The sequence below is a fragment of the Sus scrofa genome, chromosome 14 (genome assembly GCF_000003025.6).
Source record: "Sus scrofa isolate TJ Tabasco breed Duroc chromosome 14, Sscrofa11.1, whole genome shotgun sequence".
Classification (NCBI taxonomy): Eukaryota; Metazoa; Chordata; class Mammalia; order Artiodactyla; family Suidae; genus Sus; species Sus scrofa.
The window spans coordinates 17,455,635-17,472,537 of record NC_010456.5 but is presented as its reverse complement, the minus strand read 5'-3'; the positions used below and the strand labels follow the sequence as shown (position 1 = coordinate 17,472,537).

The following is a 16,903-nucleotide window of genomic DNA, read 5'->3' as shown; positions in this document are numbered from 1 at the left end:
TTTCCATTCTGCTAATGTTTCAGTAGAAATTCACTTAGAAGCAAGGTGATGCAGAGGATGGTGAGAGACAACTGGCTGGTCAGTAACCCCCCCACCCCCCCACCCCCCCACCTCCCCTCCCTCTGCTCACCGTGAGCAGCAGATCTTGGAAGTCCAGGTCCGCACTTTGATTATTCACCTAGTAGAAAAATAAGAGAGTGGACCGTTATACCTATTTTGTTAATTTAAATTTGGAAGTTTGTGGGAGTTCCCATTGTGGCTCAGCAGCTTAAGGACCCAACGTAGTGTCTGTGAGGATGAGGGTTCAATCCCTGGCCTCACTCAGTGGGTTAAGTATCTGGCAATGCCACACGCTGCAGCATAGATCACAGATGCGGCTTGGATCTGGCATGGCTATGGCTGTGACGTAGGCCAGCAACTGCAGTTCTGATGCTGCCCCTAGGCTGGGAACTTCCATATGTCGCAGGTGAAGCCATAAAAAGAAATATATAATAATAAATAAAATTGGAAGTTTGTTGTAAACTCCTCTAATAATTATATATTACGTGTACTTTATATTGTATGTATACATTTTTTTTCATTGTTCAAAGTTTATTTGGTGTAGTTGGTATAATACTTGGATAGTTGGCTTATTATAAATGTAGTTTTGATTTTTATATTACATGGCATTGTATACTATTCTGATACATATAGTACATAAAATAAGATTTTGTATATATAAAACAGAGGGATGAATTTGACTGTTTTCATCAGCAGAAGGAAACAAGTCCCCTATTCTAGAAATAGAATATCCAAGAGGGAAAAGGAAGAAACATGTGATCTAAGTGGGAAGAAACTTCTACACTCTTTGCTTTGATTGACTGTGGCTCACACAGTAGCTCTGAGGAGGGCGAACTGGAGGTTAACGGTTGCCATGGTGTAACCTGGCTTTGTGAGCAAAGTGTACCTACCCATGGAGCCCAGGAGGTGAGATGCCCTGAGAACCAGCTTGCCTCACTCCTACTTGCGTTTGTGTGACCCACGTTAACAAAATCGACCTAAGAACCTGAATCATATTCCACAGTTATGAAGTGTTTGTAAGTTTTTCATAAATACACAGGATTTTGCTATTGATAGCGAGTGCCACAGAGTTTGATAAGATTAACTTGCAAATGTTGGTTTCCAGAAGATTTTATTCAAGACACATGTTGTGGAGAGGGACACAGAAGCCAGCCTGAAAAGGCTACATACTGTATGATGCCAACTCTATAGCATTCTGGAAAAGGTAAAACTATGGAGATAGGAAAGAGATTGGGATGGCCAGGGTTTAGGGAGCAGGAATAGGGGGCACAGAGGATTTTTAGGGTAACAGAACTCTTCTGTATGGTCTTAGAATGTTGGATACAGGTCATTACCCATTTTATAAGCCCGTAGATTACATACCAAGAGAGAACCCTGATGTGAACTATTAACTTGGGGTGATGATGATGTGTCAATGTAGGTCCATCAGTTGTAACAAATGCGCCATCTGGTGGATTAGGTGGATGTTGGGGGAGACTGTGGTTGTGTGGAAGAAGGGGGAACATGGGAAATTCTGTACCTTCCTCTCAATTTTGCTGTGAACCCAAAACTACTATTAAAAAATGAAGGTCTTTAAGAGCTGGTATGTCGGGGGTACTCTTTGCATGGCGGTCCTCGTTCCTCATCCCCATTACCTATTTGACATCCTCGCCAGGGTACTGCCTGTTTCCTTGTGTTATCCCCTAAGAGCATCCCCTTAGTGACCTCTTTAACTAATGTCATTTCTGACTTCATTGAGACCTAAAACTATGGCTGTTTTAAAAGCCATCCTTATCTTTATGGACCCATGGTCAAATCTTATAGCAGCTGAAGTCAACTGAGCTTATTTCACTAGCTATGATGGAAAATACAGTGTGCTAGGCTTACCCAAATAAACAACGGTGAGTGAAATAGAAACCCTGTCCTGCAGTTGCTGCTGATGTGTAGGGAGGTGCCATGTAATAAATCATTTCAAAATTCTGTGGCTTAAAACAAAAAGTATGTATTATTGTATGTGAGCCTTTGAGTAAGCTGGCAAGATTTCTGGGTTCCTCGTTTTCTGTGGTCAGATGTGGGTCAGGCAGGCAGTTTGTTGGTTTGGGGATGGGTTTTGGGAGAGCAGCCAACTGTAGCCTGGGATTCAAGGATGGAGAAATGGACCCACCTGTTGATGGGAGGAGTGCCTAGAACAGTGAAAAGAGCAAACAAGGAGGCCATTTATCAAGGTTATGAACATACCTACCAGGAGAAAAAGCAAGTACAGAGACCATGCTGCAAAATAAAGAAGGACACCACAGATTACACAAACTAAATCCTTGACCTTTAAGACTCTCAGAAAAAATTGTTAATCTTCTTTTTTTAACTTTTTAGGGCTGCATCTATGGCATATAGAAGTTCTCAGGCTAGGGGTTGAACCGGAGCTACAGCTGCCAGCCTATGCCACAGCCATAGCAACATGGGATTCAAGCCACGTCTGCAACCTACATCACAACTCACAGCAATGCCAAATCTCTGGCCTTGCTCAGTGGGTTAAGGATCTAACCTGCATCTTCATGGTTTCCAGTCGGGTCTGTTAAACCACTGAGCCACAAAGGGAACTCCAAAAAAATTTTAATCATTTTAATTCTCTAAAATACGTTGTGATTTGACATGGGACATACTTTTGTGGGGTTTTTTTGTTTTTTTTTTAAGGCTGCACCTGTAGCATATGGAACTTCCCAGGCTAGGGTCAAATCAGACTTTCAGGTCTGTGCCACAGCAACACTGGGATCTGAGCTGCATCTGTGACCTACACCACAGCCACACAGTAATACCAGATGCTTAACCTACTGAGCAAGGCCAGGGATTGAACCCACATTCTCATGGATACTAGTTGGGTCCTTAACCTGCTGAGCCACAACGGGAACTCTGGGATATACTTCTTTGATAACATCTTTATTGTGCATCTTCCATGTCAGAATGTTATCCCCATGAGGGCTCTTATCTGTCTCATTCATCCCTCTGTCTCAGTGTCTGCAGCGCACTCTGCACATATCAAGTGCTCAGCAAATACTTGTTGATGGGATTAATTTATAAAAGGTCTGAAAAGGCCAGTTATATTTTTATTTATAATTTCTATGACAAAATGCCTTTCTTTGTAGGATAGGATTAATACCAGTAATATCTCACAGGGTAGTTCTGGGGAATAAATGAGTTTATATATGTAAAGCATTTAAAAATGGAGGGTGATGGCAAACTCCAAATAATAAATGTATATATTCATATATATTCTACATAAAATCACTTCAATAATATTTCATTTAAAACTGTATGTGGAGGATTACTTCGCACATATTGCCTTAGAATCAGGAGATATATGGAACATTCAGAGCACTCTCTCTAACACATGTTCTACAGACCATAAGGGGGGGATCAGAAGAGGCAGGGGGCTTCAGGAGAAGGGGGCAGTCTGAGATGGACCTTTGAAGGAGGAGGAGAAATTCATGAATGGGACTGGCTTTTCAGTAAAAGGGAACACGTGTAGAAAACCAGGTAAGGGTGCAAGAATTGGCCATAAGAAACAGGTGTGTGGAGAGCCTTGGTAATACATTTGGAGGCCAGCGAGAGGTCAGCCTGGCAGGTCTATGAAGAGTGCGTTTTCCATGAGCCTTGGTAGTGGGCTTTGTAGTTCTGTAGACCATGAAAAACCTTCCACAGGATTTTCAGCACAATGATTTGGCTCCTTGATAGAAAAATTCACTTGGCAGCAGTGTTTCAACCCACAACAACTGAAGAGTTAAGAGAAAGGTGAGAGAGGATCTGGGAAAATTGTGTCGTGGTTTAAACATCACAGCTTTGAGGTTTTTTTTTTTTTTTTCCTGCTTTTTGGGGCAGCACTTGCGGCATATGGAGGTTCCCAGGCTAGGAGTGGAATCAGAGCTGTAGCTGCTGGCCTACACCACAGCCACAGCAACATAGGATCTGAGCTGTATCTGCAACCTACCCCACAGCTCACGGCAATGCTGGATCCTTAACCCACTGAGCAAGGCCAGGGATAGAACCTGCATCCTCATGAATGCCAGTCAGATTCGTTAACCATGGAGACACAACAGGAACTCCAGCTTTGAGGGTTTTGATTGTGACAAGTGAAGGGACTGAAATGGAAAGAAGAGGGATGAGAACTACTTGATATTTGAAGAAAATGGGGGAGAAAAGCAAAAAAGAGTGAGATGGCCACAATCTACAATGTCCATTTGGAAGACGCAGGGCTAACATCCATGCAATGGAGAAGTTAAAAGAGGATTCTGAGGTCAGAAGAGTGGGTGGAAATAGACAAGGATAAAAAGATGTAAAGAATTTACAAGATGACAGAATCTCTAACTGGACGTGTCTAAGAGATGACAAGGAATATGGGTTCAGAGGATAGAGCTATTTTGTATATATCTTCATAGAAGAAAAAGATGGAAGCCTGAATATGAAGGTAATCTTCAGGGCCGAAAAAGACAGTGAAAACTAGTTCAAGGGCAACCCTGAATGAGTATACCATTTAGTACAAAAGAAAGAGAACAAGACTAATTTTGTAAAAAATTCTTTGTCATGTGACTTAGCTTAAAAACTAGTTGTGGTCGATTTGTCATATACTATGTGGAAGATACCAGATGTCTTTGCACAGGATTAGAAATACAATACTTTGTACATGGAATCCACACATATTGGTTGTTCATTATGATCATGTTGGGGAAGAAGACGTGTTCCTCTGCCCGTTTAGGTTTTCCTGTCTGGTCTAAGAATTAAATTGACATGACACAGATTAACAGGAGAAAATGAAATGTTGAATAGTTTATATACACGAGAGACCTAGGAAAACTAAGTAACTCCACATCACTGAAACCTTCACCTTAACTACCTTAAGTCTTCTAGCTAAAGACAAAGGAGGATGCATGGTTTGGGACTGGAAGGGGGAGGAAGGCAATTGGCAGGGACATGGAAAAGCAAGTGTGTGCTGGGCCCTGTGGACCCAAGGGGACACAGAGAGGGCTCTGATCTCCAGAGCCTACCTGATGTTCCCCAGCACACTGCATATTCTTTGCAGCTACCTCTGCAGATAGCTCTATTCCAGGAACAGGCTCTCTCCCTAAACTCTTTGGGCAGTTCAGGGGGAGGTCAGAGTTTATTCTGGAGTCTCTTGGGAGTTGATTGGTTTCAGCTGGAAATAATCTGCAGGCCAAGGAGACATGTTTAGGGTGGTAAAGGTTTGCTCCCCTCCAACAAAAATGAATGTGACCAGATTTTAGGAAAATGCCTTTTGTTATTTGGGTGTGAGGAGTTTTCCTGAAATAAGCAGCACCTGTGGGAAGTATGGGACAGTATAAAGGAAACAGGAAGTGTATTTAGGGGATGATTAATGACGTGCTCTTGATTGGAAGTGCTGGTTAGAAACACTGGTGGTGCTGCTGATTTTTATTTAATGATTTTATTTCTAGATTGATGAATCATTAACACTCTGAGAAGATGACTGAGAATTGATTTTCTATTACTTGCAAGGGGTTGTTGAAGTAATGTCAATAGCATTAGACCCCTATTAAGCACACCATATAAATAAATAATTTCTAGTAAAGCTTTTCCTAAGGAGTAATTGGTGATTACATAGGTTACCTCTTTATAAAAATAGCAGAAATTATGATCTCAGTTTACACAGAAGAAAACAAAGGCTCAAAGTTTTCCTCTGAAGACATTTCTAGTTAGTCACAGAATTATAAATAGAACTCAATATAACTTTGTTTTGGAGGAAAAGTATAAATATGCTTAACATGTGTCATAAAAGAATGGCTTTTCCAAGCTATGTTTTATTTGTGAATTTTCTTTAAAATTAATTGGTGTTATTTTTAAAGCATCTACATTTTTAATATGAAAATGGTATAAATAGGAAAGAAGGATTATGGAATTGGTTTTATCAGTATTCTTATGAAAATAGAGCATGTCAAGTGATTGTCATAGTAGCAGTGACAATACTTTACAACACGTATCCAAGAGGAAAAACAAAATTTTTTTTTTCTACTTGAAGAAATTAAGGGGATTTCAGGTTGTTGAATTCTCCTCAGTCTCCTGTGCTTTTTTTTTTCCTCCAATAACCTATACTTACTGTTCACTCTATTTACCAACTGCCATTTTGTACTGTCTAGAATATGGTTTTTTGAATTGTGGATCAGGACCCAAAACTCAATCTTGTGACCCAGAATCAGTATTTTTTAAATGTAATAATAGAATGGAATAGAAAAACATTATATCCGACTGTATCTTCCATAATGTTACCAAGTAATGTTTTATAAAATGTATGTTTTCTATAGTTGTAATCTCAGTGTATCATGTAGTTTTCATCAAGAACATCTTAGGGAAATTTACTCAATGCTGTGTAATAACCTATATGGAAAAAGATTCTGAAAAGGAATTGCTATATGTATATGTATGACTGATTTACTTTTCTGTACACCTGAAACTAATACAGCTTTGTAAGTCAACTATACTCCAATAAAATTAAAGTGTTAGAGATACTGAAATATTTATTTATCATGTAAATTATAACTCCATTGCATATTAGTTTTTAATTAATTTCAAATATTTATTAAATATATATATATGTGCAAAAATTTACCTCCCAAAAGAATATAACTAACCTCCTGCTGTAAATGGGTGGACACTCAGGGTAAGATATATACCAGGAGACCTGGCAAAATGAGTTTGTCCTGGGTCACTGTTGTTTCATACCAGCATTTTGTAGCCTTTGCATCTTTAAACTGTGTACTTCTATAATTTACTTTCATGTCAGAATTATTTCTAATGTGTTCATGTAGTAAATGTTTCTGAGCATTAAAGCAGTGTTCTTTGAAGCCCAGTCTAGCTCCTCTGTTTTGCAGCAGTGAGATAAAAATAGGAAGGATCCCCATCAGAGGATGGTCCATGGATGGTCCGACAATGCCTCTATCTTACATTCATCATTGATTAACGTCATTTCAATTTGTTAGTTGATTTTAGTTTTTAAAGCAGTTTAAGGTTAGAAGCAAAATTGAAAGGACAGTACAGAGATTTCCTGTATGTCCCTTGCTCACACCATATAGCCTCCTCCCTGTTCAGCATCCTCCAGCAGAGTGGTACATTTGTTACTATTGATGTACCTACATGGCTACATTATAATCACCCAAAGTCTATAGTTTACCTTAGGGTTCACTCTTGCTTTTGCGTATTCTATGAATTTGAACAAATGTGTAGTGGCATATACAATTATCATGAATAGTTTCACTGCCCCAAATCATCTGCATTCTACCAGTTCCTCTCCCCCCCCAACCCCCTCCCCACACACACCAACACCTGGCAACCACTGTTCTTGCTGTCTCCATAGTTTTACCTCTTCCAGAATGTCATATAGTTGGAATCATCCAATATATAACCTATTCATATACTGGCTACTTTCACTTAGAAATACGAGTTTTAAGTTCCTGTGTGGGGAGTTTCCATTGTGGCTCAGAGGTAATAAACCCAAGTAGTATCCATGAGGATGAGGGGTTGATCCTGATCAGTGGATTAAAGATCCAGTCTTGCTGTGAGCTGTGGTGTTGGTCACAAATGAGCTTCAGATCTAGTGTTGCTGTGGCTGTGGTATAGGCCAGCAGCTCCAGCTCCAGTTAAACCCCTAGCCTGGGAATTCCCATATGCCACACCTGCAGCCCTACAAAAAAAAAAAGTTCCTTCATGCTTGATGGCTCATTTATTTTTAGTGCTCTATAATATTCCATTGTCTGGATGTACTACAGTTTATTTATCCATATACCTACTAGAGGACATCTCAGTTGCTTTCAAGCTATGATGTTATGAATGAAGCTGCTGTAAATACATTTGTGTAGGCTTTTGGGTAGACCTGTTTTCAACTCCTTTGGGTAAATACTAAGGAGCAGGATTGCTGGATTGTATGGTGAGAGCAGGCTGTTTTGTAAGAAACTACCTAACTGTTCTCCAAAATGGCTAATTGCATCCCCACAGCATAGGAGTGAATGAGAGTTCCTGTTGTTCCACATCCTCACCAGTATGTGGTCCTGTCAGTGTTCTGAAATTTTGTCATCGAAATAGTTGTATAATGGCATGTAATCATTTTTTAAGATTTGCATTTCCCTGCTGACATATGATATGAAGTATCTTCTCAAATGCTTATTTGCCATTTCTAGCTCTTCTTTGTTGAGGTGTCAGTTCATGTCTTTACCCCATTTTTAAAATCAGGTTGTTTATCTCCTTATTGTTGAATTTTAAGCATTCTTGATGTATTTTAGATAACAGTCCTTTATCAGATGTGTCTTTTACAAATATTGTCCTCAGATCTGTGGCTTGTCTTCTCATTCTCTTTGTATCATTATTCACACAGAAGAGTTTTTAATGGCATTTAACTTACCAAGTATTTCTCTCATGGATCATGCCTGTGGTCTTGTATCTAAAAGTCACTAAAGTCATCTCGGTTTTCTTCAATATCATATTCTAGGAATTTTATACTTTCACTTTTTATAATTTAGATCTGTGATGCATTTTGAGTTAATTTCTGCAAAATATATAAGGTCTGTGCCTAGATTTATTTTCTTTTCATGTGTGTGTTCAGTTATTCCACCACCATTTGTTAAAAAGACTATCTTTGGCCATTATATTACTTTTGCTTCTTTGTCAAAGATCAGTTGACTGTATTTGTGGGGGCCTATTTCTGGGTTCTCTCTTCTGTTCCATTCACCTATTTGTCTGTTCTTTTCCTGATACCATATTGTCTCAATTACTATAGCTTTATAATAAGTCTTGAAGTCAGGTAGTGACAGTTTTCCAACTTTATTGGTCTCCTTCAGTATTGAGTTAGCTATTTGGGGTTGCTGTGTAAATTTTAAAATCAGTTTGTTGATATCAACAAAATAACTAGCTGGAATTTTATTGGTGTTGCATTGAATCTATAAATAAAGTTGGGAAGAATGACATTTGACATTCTGAGTCTTCCTATCTATGAACATGGAATGTCTCCATTTATTTAGCTCATCTTTGATTTCATTCATCAGCTTTATAATTTTTCTTATGTAGATTTGTGCATTTTATTAAATTTATACCTAAGTATTTTGTTTTGGGTGATGCTGTTACATATGGTATTGTGTTTTTAAATTCAAGTTCTACTTCTTCACTTCTGGTATATAGGAAAATGATTGATTTTGTATATTATTTTATCTTGAAATCTTGCTGTAATTGCTATTCTTGATTATTAATTCCTGGAGTTTTTTTGGTTAATTCTTTCAGATTTTCTACATGGATAATGTTACCTGTGAACAAAGCCATGATTATTTTTATCCTTCCCAGTCTGTATACTTTTATAACCTTTTACATCTTTTTTTGTCTTACTGTATTATCTGGAACTTCCAATATGATGTTGAAAAGGTATATGAGGAGACATTCTTGCCTTGTACCTGATCTTAGCGGGAAAGTTTTTAGCTTCTTGCTATCAAGTATAATGTTAGCTGTAGGGTTTTTTTTTTTTTTTTTTTTTTGGTAGATATGCTTCATCAGGTTGAAGTTCCCCTCTATTCCTAGTTTACTGAGAGTTTTTAATCACAAATTGGTGTTGGATTTTATCATAGACTTTTTCTGCGTCTGTTATTTTTTTAGTCTGCTGATATGCTGGAGTACATTAATTGATTTTAAAATGTTGAACCAGCCTGGCATACCTAGAATAAATCCCTTGGGATCATGGAGTGTAATTCTTTTTATACATTTTTTTACTTTCTAATATTTTGTTGAGGAATTTTAGATCTATGAGATATTTATCTCTAGTTTTCTTATTTTTGCCTAGTTTTAGAATTAGAGAAATACTGGCCTTGTAAAATGAGTCAGAAAGTATTTCCTCTGCTTCTATCCTCTGAAATTGTGGAAAATTGTTAAAATTTCTTTCTTAGAAATGTCTGATAAATTCATAAATTCAGAATTTAGCCTTTGAGGTGAAAAACTGTTTTCATTTCAGATCTTCATCAACTGTACAGCTGAAAAGTTACTCACTTGGGAGTTCTCACTGGGGCATAGCAGGTTAATGTTCTGGCTTGTTTCTATGGTGGCATGGGTTCAATCCCCAGCCTGGCACAGTGGGTTAAGGATCTGGTGTTGCTACAATTGTGGCATAGGTCACAGCTACAGCTTGGATTCAATCACTGGCCCAGGAACTTCCATATTCCATGGGTGCAGCGAAAGAAAGAAAAGAAAAGAAAAGAAGCCTAATCTCTGTAATTTGGGGATTTTTAGGTTATCTTTCTGTTGATTTTTAGTTTTATGCCACTGTGGCCTGAGAGGAGACATTGAGTAGTCTTCATTCTTTTACATTTGTTAAGGTGTGTTTTATAATCCCGAATGTGTTCTATCTTGATGAATGTTCCATGTGAGCTTGAGAAGAATGTGTGTTCTGCTGTCGCTTGAGGTAGTAATCTATAGATGTCAGTTATATCCAGTCAATTGATGTTGTTGTTGACTTCAACTATGTCCTTACTTAAATTCTGCTGCTAGAGCTGTTCTTTTTGGATAGAGGGATGTTGAAATCTTCAAATATGACAGAAGAATCATATATTTCTCTCTGAAATTCTATTACTTTTGCCTCAAATTGTTAAATAGCATTTTTATGCACATTAAGATTTTTATGTCTACCTCTTTATCACTACATTAATGTCCTCCTTTTCTCTGATATCTTTACTTATTTTGAAGTCTGCTCTTTCGGAAATTAATAGAGCTCTTCCTGCTTTATATGCCTAGTGTTAGTATGGTGTGTTTTTCTCCATTTACTTTTAACCTATGTGTGTTTTTATATTCAAAATTTTTTTTATTTTAGGCAACATATAATTGATCTTGGTTTTTCACTCTGACAATATCTGTCTTCTAATTGAAGTATTGAGATTATTGACAAGCAGAGTAATTATTGGTATAGTTGGATAAATATCTAGCATATTCATTACTCTTTTCTATTTACTGCCCTTTCTCGTTTTTTTCAAGGGAAAGGGGACCATGTCCAGGGCATGTGAAATTTCCCAGGCCAGGGATCAAACCCTCGCCACAGCAGTGATCCAAGAACACCCAACCCTTAACCCACTGAACCACAAGGGAACTCCCATCTTTGCTCTTTATTCCTGTTTTTGTCTCCTCTTTTCTGATTTTTGTGACTTTAATTAAGCAATTTATATTTTTCACTCCAGTCCCAGCACTTTATTCTTTTTTTAACTTTTCTTAATGATTGCCCTAGAGTTTGCAGTATACATTTACAGTTAATCCAAGTTCAATTTCAGATAACACTATACTGCTTCAAGAATATTCAAAACAATCTTAATTCCTCCGTATTATCCCTTATATTATTGATGTCATTCATCTCACTTATATTTGGTATGTATGTATATATATATATATATATATATACACACACACACATACATAAGCATATATATAGTACTATTATTTTTTAAATTATCTTTAATAATAAGAAGAAATAAAGCTTTTATTTTCACCTTCATTGATTCCTTCTTGATATCCTTCCTTTTTTATGTAGGTCCAAGCTTCTGACCTACATTATATTCCTTCATGCTAAAGAATTTTTCTTATTTGCAAGATAACATTGATTTATAATGATTTGTGTGTACAGCAACTTATACTGACTTATATATACACTGCAATGTGTACATTATCAGACCACCCATCATGTAGTTTACCCCTTTACCAATTTACCCTTTCCCGATTTCCCACCCCCTCTGATGACCACTCCTCTGCTCTCTGTATTATGTGTTTGGTTTGGGATGCTCATTTATTTTGTGTTTATTTTTTTAGAGTCCACATATGTGTGAAATTATATGGTATTTGCTTTCTCTGTCTGATTTCTCTTAATACACTCAGGTCCATCCATGTTCCCACAAATGGCAAGATTTTCATCTTTTTACGGCTGATTAGTATTCCATCATGTGTGTGTGTCTGTGTGTTTATGTATCTCATATTTTCTTTATCCATTCTTCCAGTGAGGAGCACTTCAGTTGATTCCATATCTTGGCTATTGTAAATTATGCTGCAATGAACAAAGAGGTTCAATATCTCTTTGAATTAATGTTTTTGTATGCTTTTAATAAATACCTGGAAGTGGAATAGTTAGATCATAAGGTAGTTCTAGTGTGAAATACTGTGGAATCTCCATAGTGTTTTCCATAATGACTGCACCAATGTACATTCCCACCAACAATGTATGAATATTGCCTTTTTTTCACATCCTCTCCAGCATTTGTCATTTCTTGCCTTTTTGATAATAACCATTCTAACAGGTATGAAGTGCTATCTCATTGTGCTTTGATTTGCATTTCCCTAAAAATTAGTGATGTTGAACATCTTTCCATATGCTGTTGCCTATCTGTATGTCTTTTTGAAAATAAATGCCTGTTCAGGTCCTCTGCTCATTTTTCAATTGGGTGGTATGAGTTCTTATATTTTGGACTTTAATCCCTTTTGGATATAAGATTCACAAGAATTTTCTTCCATTCAATAAGTTGACTTTTCACTTTGTTGATGGTTTCCTTTGCTGTGCAGCAGCTTTTTAGTTTGATAAAGTCCAATTTATTTATTTTTTATTTTCTTTTGCCTAAGGAGACATAACCAAAAAGATATTGCTAAGAATGTCAGAGTGTACTGCTTATGTTACTTCTAGGAGTTTTATACTTTAAGATCTTACGTTCAAGTCTTCAACCCATTTTGAGTTGATTTTTGTGTATGGCATAAGATATGCATAGTTTCATTCTTTTGCTTGTGGTTGTTCCATTTTTCCCAACACCATTTACTGAAAAAACTATCCTTTCTCCATTATGTGTTCTTTGCTCCTCTGTCATAAATTAATTGCCCATGTATGTATGGGTTTATTTCTGGGCTCTCAATTCTATTCCAGTGACCTGGTTTTCTGCCAATATCATGCTGCTATTATTACCATAGCTTTCCACTATAATTAGTATACTTTGAATCTGGGTGTTTGTTACTTCCAGCTTTGTTCTTTATTCTCAATATTGCTTTAGCTATTTGGGATCTTTGTGGTCCCATATACATTTTAGGAGTTTGGGATCTGTTTCTGTGGAAAATGTCATTGATATTTTGATAGGAGTTGCATTGAATCTGTAGATTGTTTTAGGTAATATGGACATTTTAACAGTATTAGTTCCTCTAATCCATTAATATGGAAATCTTTCCATTTCTTTGTTTTTTCCTTCAATTTCTTTCAACAATGTCTTACTATTTTTAGTGTACATTTCTTCTACCTCCTTGGTTATATTTATTCCTAAGGTTTTTTTTTTGCAATTATAAATGGGATTTAAATTTTTCTGTGTTAATTAATTTTTAGTGTATAAGAATGCAACTAATTTTTGTATATTGGTTTTGTGTTTTGCAACTCTACCATATTGTTTTTTTGGTGGAATCTTTAGGATTTTCTGTACAGAAAATCATGTCATCTGCAAATAGTGACAGTTTTACTTCTTCCTTTCCCATTTGGATGCCTTTTATATTTATTTTTCTGGCTGGTTGCTATACTAGGACTTCCAATATTATGCCAAATAAAAGTGGCATGAGTGAGCATCCTTATCTTATTCCTGGCCTTAGAGGGATGGCTTTTAGTTTTTCATCATTGAGTACATTGTTAGCTGTGGGTTTGTCATATATATTTTATTATGTTGAGATACATTCCTGCTATACTCATTTTATTGAGTTTTATCATATATGGGATTGAATCTTGTCAAATGCTTTTTCTGTATATATTGAGATGATCAGATGATTTTTAGCCTTCATTTTGCTAATGTGGTATATCACATTGATTTGCAGATATTGAACTATCTTTGCACCTATGGATTAAATCCCACTTAATCTTGGTATATAATCTTTTCAATATATCATTGGATTCCATTTTCTAATATTTTGTTAAGGATTTTTGCATCTATATCCATAGAGATATTGACCAGTAGTTTTGTGTGTATGTTCCTGCTCTGGTTTTGATGTCAGAATAATATTGGCCTAATAAAGTGAGTTAGGAAATATTTTATCCTTTTCAATTTTTTGCAAGAATTTATTATAAGAATTTGAAAATAAGTATTACATCTTCTTTGAATGTTTGGTAGAATTCCCTGTGAAGCCATCTGATCCTGGACTTTTGTTTGTTGGGAGGTTTTTGACTACTACTTCAATGTCCTTACTTGTGATCAGTCTATTAAGATTCTCTATTCATAATTCAGCCTCAGAATGTTTTATGATTTTTCAGTATTTATTCATTTCTTCTAGGTGGTCTAATTTGTTGGCATATAGCTATTCATAGTATTCTCTCATAACCCCTACTGTGTTGTCAGTTGTGATTTCCTCTTTCATTTCTGATTTTTTTAAACATTAAAGTTTAGTTGAATTACAATGTTGTGATAATGTCTGCTATACAACAAAGTGATTCAGTTATACATATACACACAACCATTATTTTTCAGATTATTTTCCCCTATAGATTTTCACATAATACTGGGTAGAGTTCCCTGTGCTATATACAGTAGGTCCCTGTTGGCCAACCATTCTGTATACCACAGTGTGCATATGCCAGTCCCAAACCTCCAGTCTATCATTCTCCCTTCCCGTCCCCTTTGGTAACAGTGTTTGTTTTCAAAGTATGTAAGTCTGTTTCTGTTCTGCAAATAAGTTCATTTGTATTCCTTTTTCAGATTCCATAAATAAATTATATCATATGATGATTGTCTGTCACTGTATGATTAACTTAGGATGATAATCTCTAGGTCCATCCATGTTTCTGCAAATGGCATTATTTCATTTTTCTTATGGCTGAGTAATATTCCATTAGTTTTATTGATTTTTTTTCTGTTGTCTTTAACTGTTTCTGTGTTATTATTTCCTTCCTTCTACTGACTTGGGGCTTAATTTATTCTTTTTCTATTTCCTTCAGGTGTAAGGTTAGAGAGATAGTTTGAGATTTTTCTTGTGTCTTAAGGTAGGCCTGTATTTCTGTAAACTTTAGTACTGTTTTTGCTGCATCACATAGATTTTGGTGTTTTATTTTCATCTATCTTAAAAAAAAACAAAGGAAATATTAAAAATTACCTTAATTGTCCTATAGTCATTCAGTAGCATGTTGTTTAGTCTCCACAAATCTATGATTGTCTCAGCATCCTTCTTATAGCTGATTTCTAGTTTCACATCTTTGTGATTGGAAAAGATACCTTTCAGCCTTTTTATATGATCTGTCCTTAAAGTTTCATGTGCACTTGAGAATTTGTATTCTATATTTGGATCAAATGTCCTATATAAATTTATTATGTCCAACTGCTCCAATGTTTCACTGAAAGTCACTGTTTCCTGGCTGATTTTCTGTCTGGACCATCTATCCACTCATGTAAGTATAGCATTAAAATTCCCTAATATTATTGTGTTGCTGTCAAATTTTCCCTTTAGGTCTGTTAATAATTGCTTTATGTACTTTGGTGCTCCTTTGGTAGGTGCATATGTATTAATAACTGTTACGTCTCATTGATGAATTGTCCTCTTTATCATTATATCCTATTCATCTTTTGTTACCATTTTTTGGCTTGAAGTCTGTTTTGTCTGATGAGTATGGATATACCCACTTTCTTTTGTTCAGAGTATCATCTGCCACTCCTTCGCTTGAAGCTTATGTTTGTCTATAAACTGTGTACAGGAGACTCAGCTCAGCTTTACAGTTGTTTGTTGTTTTTTTTAATCCATCCAGCAACTCTGGGCCTTTTGAATGGTGTAGTCATTCCATTTTCATTTAGGGTGAGGACCTTCTACTATCACTTTATCTTTTGTTTTCTGGTCATTCTATATCTCCATTTTTTTGTTTCCTTATATTTCCATCTATCATTTTAGTTTGATGGTTTTCCATGTTTTTCTCAGTTTCTCCTTTTTCATGTTTTGTCTCTACCCTAGATTTGTTTCATGATTACCATGAGGTTTATATAAAATGTCTCAGGTGAAATAAAAATTTTTCTGCTTATAGCATCTTAATTTGCTTATATGGATTCTGTTCTTTTCTCTTCCCCTTTTATGCTGTTGTCTCAAATTATCTTTTTGTGTTATTACTAAATTGAAGTAGCTATAATTATTTTTCCTGCCTTTATTCCTTTAACAACTTATTCTGATATAGATTTGCAACCTTTTGATTCTTTTGGTTCATTTATCACCTTGCTCAGTGTTTTGTGTACTTTTGTCTTTTCATTTCCAGGTAGAAGAGCTCCTTTCAATATTTCTTGCAAGGCAGGTCTAGTGTTGATGAATTTGCTTAGCATTTGTCTGTCTAGGAAAGTCTTTGTTTCTCCTTCATATCTGAGAACTTTGCTGAATAAGAATATTCTTGGCTGACAGTTGTCTTTTAATATTTTGAAGATGTCATTCCACTATCTTCTGCTCTGTCATGTCTGCTGAATAATCTGATAGCCCAGTGAGGGTAATTGTATGGGTTATCACTCATTTTCCCTTGGCTGCCTTTAAAATCTTTGTCATTTTTGACAGTTTTAACCTAATGTGTTTGAGGACCTGCAGCAACTGCTTTTGGGTGTCCTATGACTGGAGGAAACCCTAGAGCTACAATACTGAGGTTGTGTGTGATGCCTCCCCTACTACTGCTGGGTTCTCAGACCACAGGCACTGCCTCCACTGTTTCCCCAGTTCTACATCCTCTATGTGGTTCAGTCCACCATATTTACATGCACTGATGTGTGGGATTCTCTGTTGTTTGGGCAGAGGTACCTGTGTTGAGTTGTGGATGCTTTACTGGTTAGAGATTGAAGAAAAGACACAAAGGGGGCATGTCATTCTA

General features: G+C 36.4%; 1 protein-coding gene and 1 long non-coding RNA gene across 8 annotated transcripts in view; one reads left to right on the top strand and one right to left on the bottom strand.

Moving 5' to 3' along the window:
• GALNTL6 (polypeptide N-acetylgalactosaminyltransferase-like 6) overlaps window positions 1-16,903 on the top strand; it is a 1,214,871-nt gene that overhangs the window by 675,187 nt on the left and 522,781 nt on the right. The window lies entirely within an intron of this gene.
• LOC110256615 overlaps window positions 1-16,903 on the bottom strand; it is a 227,038-nt gene that overhangs the window by 34,561 nt on the left and 175,574 nt on the right. For both annotated transcript variants that reach the window (XR_002338374.1, XR_002338373.1), the window contains exon 2: window positions 131-178. This is a non-coding gene — a long non-coding RNA (uncharacterized LOC110256615). The remainder of the gene's footprint in view (window positions 1-130; window positions 179-16,903) is intronic.